Raw genomic sequence first — 8,165 nt, 5'->3', positions numbered from 1 at the left:
AACGAAGATAGCTACCAAAGTCCCCTAATACATAGAAAGGTCCTACTTATAGATAACTAGTAGCCTAGGGTACAAAGATGAGTAAATGACATAAAATCCACTCCGGGCCCACTTGGGTGTTGCTTGGGCTGAGCAATGAAGCATTTTCGTGTAGAGACTCTTCTTGGAGTTAAACGCCAGCTTTTATGCCAGTTTGGGCGTTTAACTCCCATTTAGGTGCCAGTTCCGGCGTTTAACGCTGGAATTTCTTGAGGTGACTTTGAACGCCGGTTGGGCCATCCAATCTTGGGCAAAGTATGGACTATCATATATTGCTGGAAAGCCCAGGATGTCTACTTTTCCAACGCCGTTGAGAGCGCGCCAATTGGGCTTCTGTAGCTCCAGAAAATTTACTTCGAGTGCAGGAAGGTCAGAATCCAACAGCATCTGCAGTCCTTTGAGTCTCTGGATCAGATTTTTGCTCAGATCCCTCAATTTCAGCCAGAAATACCTGAAATCACAGAAAAACACACAAACTCATAGTAAAGTCCAGAAAAGTGAATTTTAACTAAAAACTAATAAAAATATACTAATAACTAACTAAAGATATCAAAAACATACTAAAAACAATGCCAAAAAGCGTACAAATTATCCGCTCATCACAACACCAAACTTAAATTGTTGCTTGTCCCAAGCAACTGAAAATCAAATAAGATAAAGAAGAGAATATGCATGAACTCCAAAACATCTATGAAGATCAGTATTAATTAGATGAGCGGGGCTTTTAGCTTTTTGCCTCTGAATAGTTTTGGCATCTCACTTTATCCTTTGGAATTCAGAATGATTGGCTTCTTTAGGAACTCAAATCCGGATAGTGTTATTGATTCTCCTAGTTAAGTATGATGATTCTTGAACACAGCTACTTTATGAGTCTTGGCCGTGGCCCAAAGCACTCTGTCTTCCAGTATTACCACCGGATACATACATGCCACAGACACATAATTGGGTGAACCTTTTCAGATTGTGACTCAGCTTTGCTAGAGTCCCCATTAGAGGTGTCCAGGGTTCTTAAGCACACTCTTATTTGCCTTGGATCACAACTCTTATTCTTTTCTTTTCTTTCTTTTTCTCTTTCTTCTCTCTTTTTTTTTCTTTTTTCGGTTTTTTTTTTTTTGTATTCACTGCTTTTCTTGCTTCAGAATCATTTTTATGATTTTTCAGATCCTCAGTAACATGTCTCCTTTTTCATCATTCTTTCAAGAGCCAACATTCATGAACCACAAATTCAAAAGACATATGCACTGTTCAAGCATACATTCAGAGAACAAAGTGTTGCCACCACATCAATACAATTAAACTGTTATAAATTTAAAATTCATGCAATTCTTCTCCTTTTCAATTAAGCATGTTTTTATTAAGAGAGGTGATGGATTCATAGGACATTCATAACTTTAAGGCATAGACACTAAGATACTAATGATCAAGACACAAACATGAATAAAACATAAAGCATAAAATTCGAAAAACAGAAGATTAAAGAACAAGGAAATTAAAGACGGGTCCACCTTAGTGATGGCGGCTCTTTCTTCCTCTTGAAGATCCTATGGAGTGCTTGAGCTCCTCAATGTCTCTTCCTTGTCTTTGTTGCCTCTCTCATGATTCTTGATCTTCTCTAATTTCATGGAGGAGAATGGAGTGTTCTTGGTGCTCCCCCCTTAGTTGTCCCATGTTGGAACTTAGTTCTCCTAGGGAGGTGTTTACTTGCTCCCAATAGTCTTGTGGAGGAAAGTGCATCCCTTGAGGCATCTCAGGGATCTCTTGATGAGAGGGGTCTCTTGTGTGCTCCATCCTTTTCTTGGTGATGGGCTTGTCCTCATCAATGGGTATCTCCTTCTATGTCAACTCCAACTGAATAACAGAGGTGACAAATGAGATGAGGAAAGGCTAGCCTTGCTAAGGTGGAAGACTTGTCCGCCACTTTATAGAGTCTTGGGCTATAACCTCATGAACTTCCACTTCTTCTCCAATCATGATACTGAATCATGATGGCCCGGTCTAGAGTAACTTCAGACCGTTGCTAGTGGGAATGATTGAGCGTTGAATAACTCTAACCATCCTCTAGCCACGGGCTTGAGGTCATGCCTTCTCAATTGGACCGGCTTGCCTCTTGAATCTCTCTCATTGTGCGCCCTCTTCACATATAACTGTGAGACTTGGTCCAACCTTTGATCAAAGTTGACCCTTCTTGTGTAAGGGTGTTCATCTCCTTGCATTATAGGCAAGTTGAACGCTACCCTCACACTTTCCGGACTAAAATCCAAGTATTTCCCCCGAACCATAGTAAGATAATTCTTTGGATCCGGGTTCACACTTGATCATGGTTCTTGGTGATCCATGCATTGGCATAGAACTCTTGAACCATCAAGATTCCGACTTGTTGAATGGGGTTGGTAGTACTTCCCAACCTCTTCTTCGGATCTCATGGCGGATTTCCGGATATTCACCCTTTTTGAGTGAAAAGGGGACCTCGGGGATCACCTTCTTCAAGGCCACAACTTCATAGAAGTGGTCTTGATGCACCCTTGAGATGAATCTATCCATCTCCCATGACTCGGAGGTGGAAGCTTTTGCCTTCCCTTTCCTCTTTTAGAGGTTTCTCCGGCCTTGGATGCCATAATGGTTATGGAAAAACGAAAAAGCAACGCTTTTACCACACCAAACTTAAAATGTTTGCTCGTCCTCGAGCAAAAGAAGAAAGAAGAGAGTAGAAGAAGAAGAAATGAGGAGAGGGAGATGGTGGTGTATTCGGCCAAATAGGGGGAAGTGGTGTTTTAGTTGTGTGAAAATGAAGAAGGGAAGAAGGGTATTTATAGGAGAGAGGGGAGAAGGAGTTCGGCCATGTATGGTGGGTGGGAGGGAAAGTGGTTTTAAATTTGAAGGGTGAGGTTGGTGGGGATTTATGAAGGATGGATGTGATGGTGAAGAGAAAGATGGGATTTGATAGGTGAAGGGTTTTTGGGGAAGAGGTATTGAGGTGATTGGTGAATGGGGAAGAAGAGAGAGTGGTGGTGGGGTCCTGTGGGGTCCACAGATCCTGTGGTGTCAAGGAAAAGTCATCCCTGCACCAAATGTTGCTCAAAATCACATTTTGAGCCATTTCTGGCGTTAAACGCCGGGCTGTGCCATTCCTGGCGTTTAACGCCAGGTTTTAGCCCTTTTCTGGCGTTTAACGCCAGTCTGGTGCCCCTTTCTGGCGTTAAACGCCCAGAATGGTGCCAGACTGGGCGTTAAACGCCCAACTGCTAGGTTTACTGGCGTTTGAACGCCAGCAACATCTTCCTCCAGGGTGTGCTGTTTTTCTTCCTGTTTTTCATTTTGTTTTTGCTTTTTTCATTGATTTTGTGACTTCTTATGATCATCAACCTACAAAAAACATAAAATAACAAAAGAAAATATATAAAATATAATCATTGGGTTGCCTCCCAACAAGCGCTTCTTTAAAGTCAGTAGCTTGACAGATGGCTCTCATTGAGCCTTACAAATGATCAGAGCAATGTGGGAACCTCCCAACACCAAACTTAGAGTTTGAATGTGGGGGTTCAACACCAAACTTAGAGTTTGGTTGTGGCCTCCCAACACCAACTTAGAGTTTGACTTTGGGGGCTCTATTTGTCTCTGATTTGAGGGAAGCTCTTCAAGCTTCATCTCCATGGTGACAGAGGGATATCCTTGAGCCTTAAACACAAAGGATTCTTCATTCACTTGAATGATTAGTTCACCTCTATCAACATCAATCACAGCCTTTGCTGTGGCTAGGAAGGGTCTGCCAAGGATGATGGATTCATCCATACACTTCCCAGTCTCTAGGACTATGAAATCAGTTGGGATGTAATGGTCTTCAACTTTTACCAAAACATTCTCTACAAGTCCATGAGCTTGTTTTCTTGAGTTGTCTGCCATCTCCAATGAGATTTTTGCAGCTTGTACCTCAAAGATCCCTAGCTTCTCCATTACAGAGAGAGGCATGAGGTTCACACTTGACCCTAAGTCACACAAGGCCTTCTTGAAGGTCATGGTGCCTATGGTACAAGGTATTGAAAACTTCCCAGGATCTTGTCTCTTTTGAGGTAATTCCTGCCTAGACAAGTCATCCAATTTTTTGGTGAGCAAAGGAGGTTCATTCTCCCAAGTCTCATTTCCAAATAACTTGTCATTTAGCTTCATGATTGCTCCAAGGTATTTAGCAACTTGCTCTTCAGTGACATACTCATCCTCTTCAGAGGAAGAATACTCATCAGAGCTCATGAAAGGCAGAAGTAAGTCCAATGGAATCTCTATGGTCTCATTTTGAGCCTCGGATTCCCATGGTTCCTCATTGGGGAACTCAGAGGAGGTTGGTGCACGCCCATTGAGGTCTTCCTCAGTGGCGTCCACCTCCCTCTTTCCTCTCCATATTCGGCCATGTTTATGGCTTTGCCTCTCCTTTTGGATTTCTTCTGTATTACTTGGGAGAGTACTAGGAGGGAGTTCAGTAATTTTCTTGCTCAGCTGTCCCACTTGTCCTTCCAAATTTCTGATGGAGGACCTTGTTTCATTCATGAAACTTTGAGTGGTTTTGATTAGGTCAGAGACCATTGTTGCTAAGTCAGAGGTATTCTGCTTAAAACTCTCTGTCTGTTGCTGAGAAGATGATGGAAAAGGCTTGTTATTGCCAAGCCTGTTTCTTCCACTATTATTGTTATTGAAACCTTGTTGAGGTCTCTCTTGATTCGTCCATGAGAAATTTGGGTGATTTCTCCATGAAGAATTATAGGTGTTTCCATAGGGTTCTCCTAGGTAATTCACCTCTTCCATTGAAGGGTTCTCAGGATCATAAGCTTCTCCATGAAGCATCCTTAGTACTGCTTGGTGCATTTTGCATTCCAGATAGACTTTGAGAAATCAAATTGACTTGTTGAGTCAATATCTTGTTCTGAGCCAGTATGGCATTCAGAGTGTCAATCTCAAGAACTCCTTTCTTCTGACTAGTCCCATTATTCACAGGATTCCTTTCAGAAGTGTACATGAATTGGTTATTTGCAACCATTTCAATCAGCTCTTGAGCCTCTGTAGGCATCTTCTTCAAATGAAGAGATCCTCCAGCAGAGCTATCCAAAGACATCTTGGATAGTTCAGAGAGACCATCATAGAAGATACCTATGATGCTCCATTCAGAAAGCATGTCTGAGGGACATCTTCTGATTAATTGTTTGTATCTTTCCCAAGCTTCATAGAGGGATTCTCCATCCTTCTGTCTGAAGGTTTGGACTTCCACTCTAAGCTTACTCCATCTTTGTGGTGGAAAGAACTTTGCCAAGAAGGCATTGACTAGCTTTTCCCAAGAGTCCAGGCTTTCTTTAGGTTGAGAGTCCAACCATATTCTAGCTCTGTCTCTTACAGCAAAAGGGAATAGCATCAGTCTATAGACCTCAGGGTCTACCCCATTAGTCTTGACTGTGTCACAGATTTGCAAGAATTCAGCTAAGAACTGATGAGGATCTTCCATTGGAAGTCCATGGAACTTGCAATTCTGTTGCATTAGAGAAACTAATTGAGGCTTAAGCTCAAAGTTGTTTGCTCCAATGGCAGGGATAGAGATGCTTCTCCCATAGAAGTTGGGAGTAGGTGCAGTAAAGTCACCCAGCACCTTCCTTGCATTGTTGGCATTGTTGTTGTTTTCGGCTGCCATGTGTTCTTCTTCTTTGAAGACTTCGATCAGGTCCTCTAAAGAGAGTTGTGCTTTGGCTTCTCTTAGCTTTCTCTTCAAGGTCCTTTCAGGTTCAGGATCAGCTTTAACAAGAATGCCTTTGTCTCTGCTCCTGCTCATATGAAAGAGAAGAGAACAAGAAAATGTGGAATCCTCTATGTCACAGTATAGAGATTCCTTGAAGTGTCAGAGGAAAAGAAAAATAGAAGAATGAAGTAGAAGAACTCGAACTTAATTAGATAGAGTTCGAATTGTGCATTAAGAAGGAGTAGTACTCCATAAATAGAAGGATGTGGGAAGAGGGAAGAGGATTTTCGAAAATTCAATGAAAAAGATTTTGAAAACATTTTGAAAAACACTTAATTGATTTTCAAAAATAAAAGTGAGAAAGAAATCAAGTGATTTTTGAAAAAGACTTGAAATTTAAAGGGATTTGATTGAAAACTTAATTTGAAAAAGATGTGATTAAAAAGATGTGATTGGGAAGATATGATTTGAAAACAATTTTAAAAAGATATGATTTGAAAACAATTTAAAAAAAAAGATTTGATTTTAAAAATTAGTGACTTGCCTAACAAGAAAAGATATGATTCAAACATAAAACCTTCCTCAACAGAAAAGGCAAAAATTGTTCAATCAAATCATTAATTGTTAGTAAGTATCTTTGAAAAAGGAAAGAAATTGATTTTGAAAACATTTGATTGAAAAGATATGATTTGAAAAAGATTTGATTTTGAAAAACTTTGAAAACTTGAAAAAAAATTGATTTGAAAACAAAATTCTCCCCCTAGCACCATCCTGGCGTTAAACGCCCAGAATGGTATCCATTCTGGCGTTTAACGCCCAAAATGCACCCTTTTTGGGCGTTAAACGCCCAACCAGGTACCCTGGCTGGCGTTTAAACGCCAGTCTGCCTTCTTCACTGGGCATTTTTGAATGCCCAGCTTTTTCTGTATAATTCCTCTGCAGTATGTTCTGAATCTTCAATTCCTTGTATTATTGACTTGAAAGGACACAGATTAAAAATATTTTTGGGTTTTTAATAATCAAAAATGCAACAAGAATCAAATAACAATGCATGCAAGACACCAAACTTAGCAGTTTGTATACTACTGACACTATATGAGACACATAAACACTCAAGTCAAAAGAATTCAAAGATCAGAGTAAGAAATCATCAAGAATTACTTGAAGATCCTTAAGACACATGAATGAATGCATGCTATTGACACCAAACTTAAGATGAGACACTAAACTTAAGCAAGAAACATCAAATATTTTTGGTTTTTATGATTTTGTGATTTTTTTGTATTTTTCGAAAATTAAGTGGAAAAAGATATCAAAATTCTTAATGAGAATTCCAGGAATCAGTGCAATGCTAGTCTAAGACTTCGGTCCAGGAATTAGACATGGCTTCACAGCCAGCCAAGCTTTCAAAGAAAGCTTTGGTCCAAAACACTAGACATGGTCAATGGCCAGCCAACCCTTAGCAGATCATTGCTCCAATAGCAAGATTGATAGAGATCAACAAGCTATTGTGATGATCAGTTGAAACCTCGGTCCAATAAGATTAGACATGGCTTTTCAGCCAGCCAGATTTCAACAAATCATCATGAAACTCTAGAATTCACCTTCAAGAATTTCGAAAAAAAAAATAAATGCCTAATCTAAGCAACAAGATGAACCGTCAGTTGTCCATACACAAGAACAATCCCCGGCAACGGTGCCAAAAACTTGGTGCACGAAATTGTGATCAATACTTTTCAAAACATAAACAATCCCTAGTAACGGCTCCAAAGACTTGGTGCTCAATACCATGGCATAAACACAACTTCGCACAACTAACCAGCAAGTGCACTGGGTCGTCCAAGTAATAAACCTTACGCGAGTAAGGGTCGATCCCACGGAGATTGGTGGTATGAAGCAAGCTATGGTCATCTTGTAAATCTCAGTCAGGCAGACTCAAATGGGTATAGTGATAAACGAATAAAGCATAAAGATAAAGATAGAGATACTTATGTATATCATTGGTGTAAGAGCTTCAGACAAGCGTATGAAGATGCCTTCCCTTCCGTCTCTGCTTTCCTACTGCCTTCATCCAATCCTTCTTACTCCTTTCCATGGCAAGCTTGTGTAGGGTTTCACTGTTGTCAGCAGCTACCTCCCATCCTCTCAGTGAAAATACGTCCCTGATGCTCTGTCACAGCATAGGCTAATCATCTGTCGGTTCTCGTTCAGGCCGGAATAATATCCATTGATACTTTTGCGTCTGTCACTAACGCCCTAGCCTGCTAGGAGTTTGAAGCACGTCACAGTCATTCAATCATTGAATCCTACTCAGAATACCACAGACAAGGTGAGACCTTCCGGATTCTCTTGAATGCCGCCATCAGTTCTCGCCTATACCACGAAGACTCTGATCTCACGGAATGGCTGGCTC

The 8,165-nt window shown here is 40.6% G+C and overlaps 1 non-coding gene across 1 annotated transcript; it reads left to right on the top strand.

Annotated features, from left to right (window-relative positions):
- Positions 1-5,194: 5,194 nt before the first annotated feature.
- LOC130972001 (small nucleolar RNA R71) lies at positions 5,195-5,302 on the top strand. The gene has a single exon (XR_009083206.1). It is a non-coding gene; the product is annotated as a small nucleolar RNA R71 (small nucleolar RNA).
- The last annotated feature ends 2,863 nt before the right edge of the window (positions 5,303-8,165 follow it).

Source organism: Arachis stenosperma, chromosome 3 (assembly GCF_014773155.1).
Source record: "Arachis stenosperma cultivar V10309 chromosome 3, arast.V10309.gnm1.PFL2, whole genome shotgun sequence".
NCBI classification, from domain to species: domain Eukaryota; kingdom Viridiplantae; phylum Streptophyta; class Magnoliopsida; order Fabales; family Fabaceae; genus Arachis; species Arachis stenosperma.
Note: the sequence above shows the minus strand (reverse complement) of the source record. Positions and strands in the feature narration are given on the sequence as shown.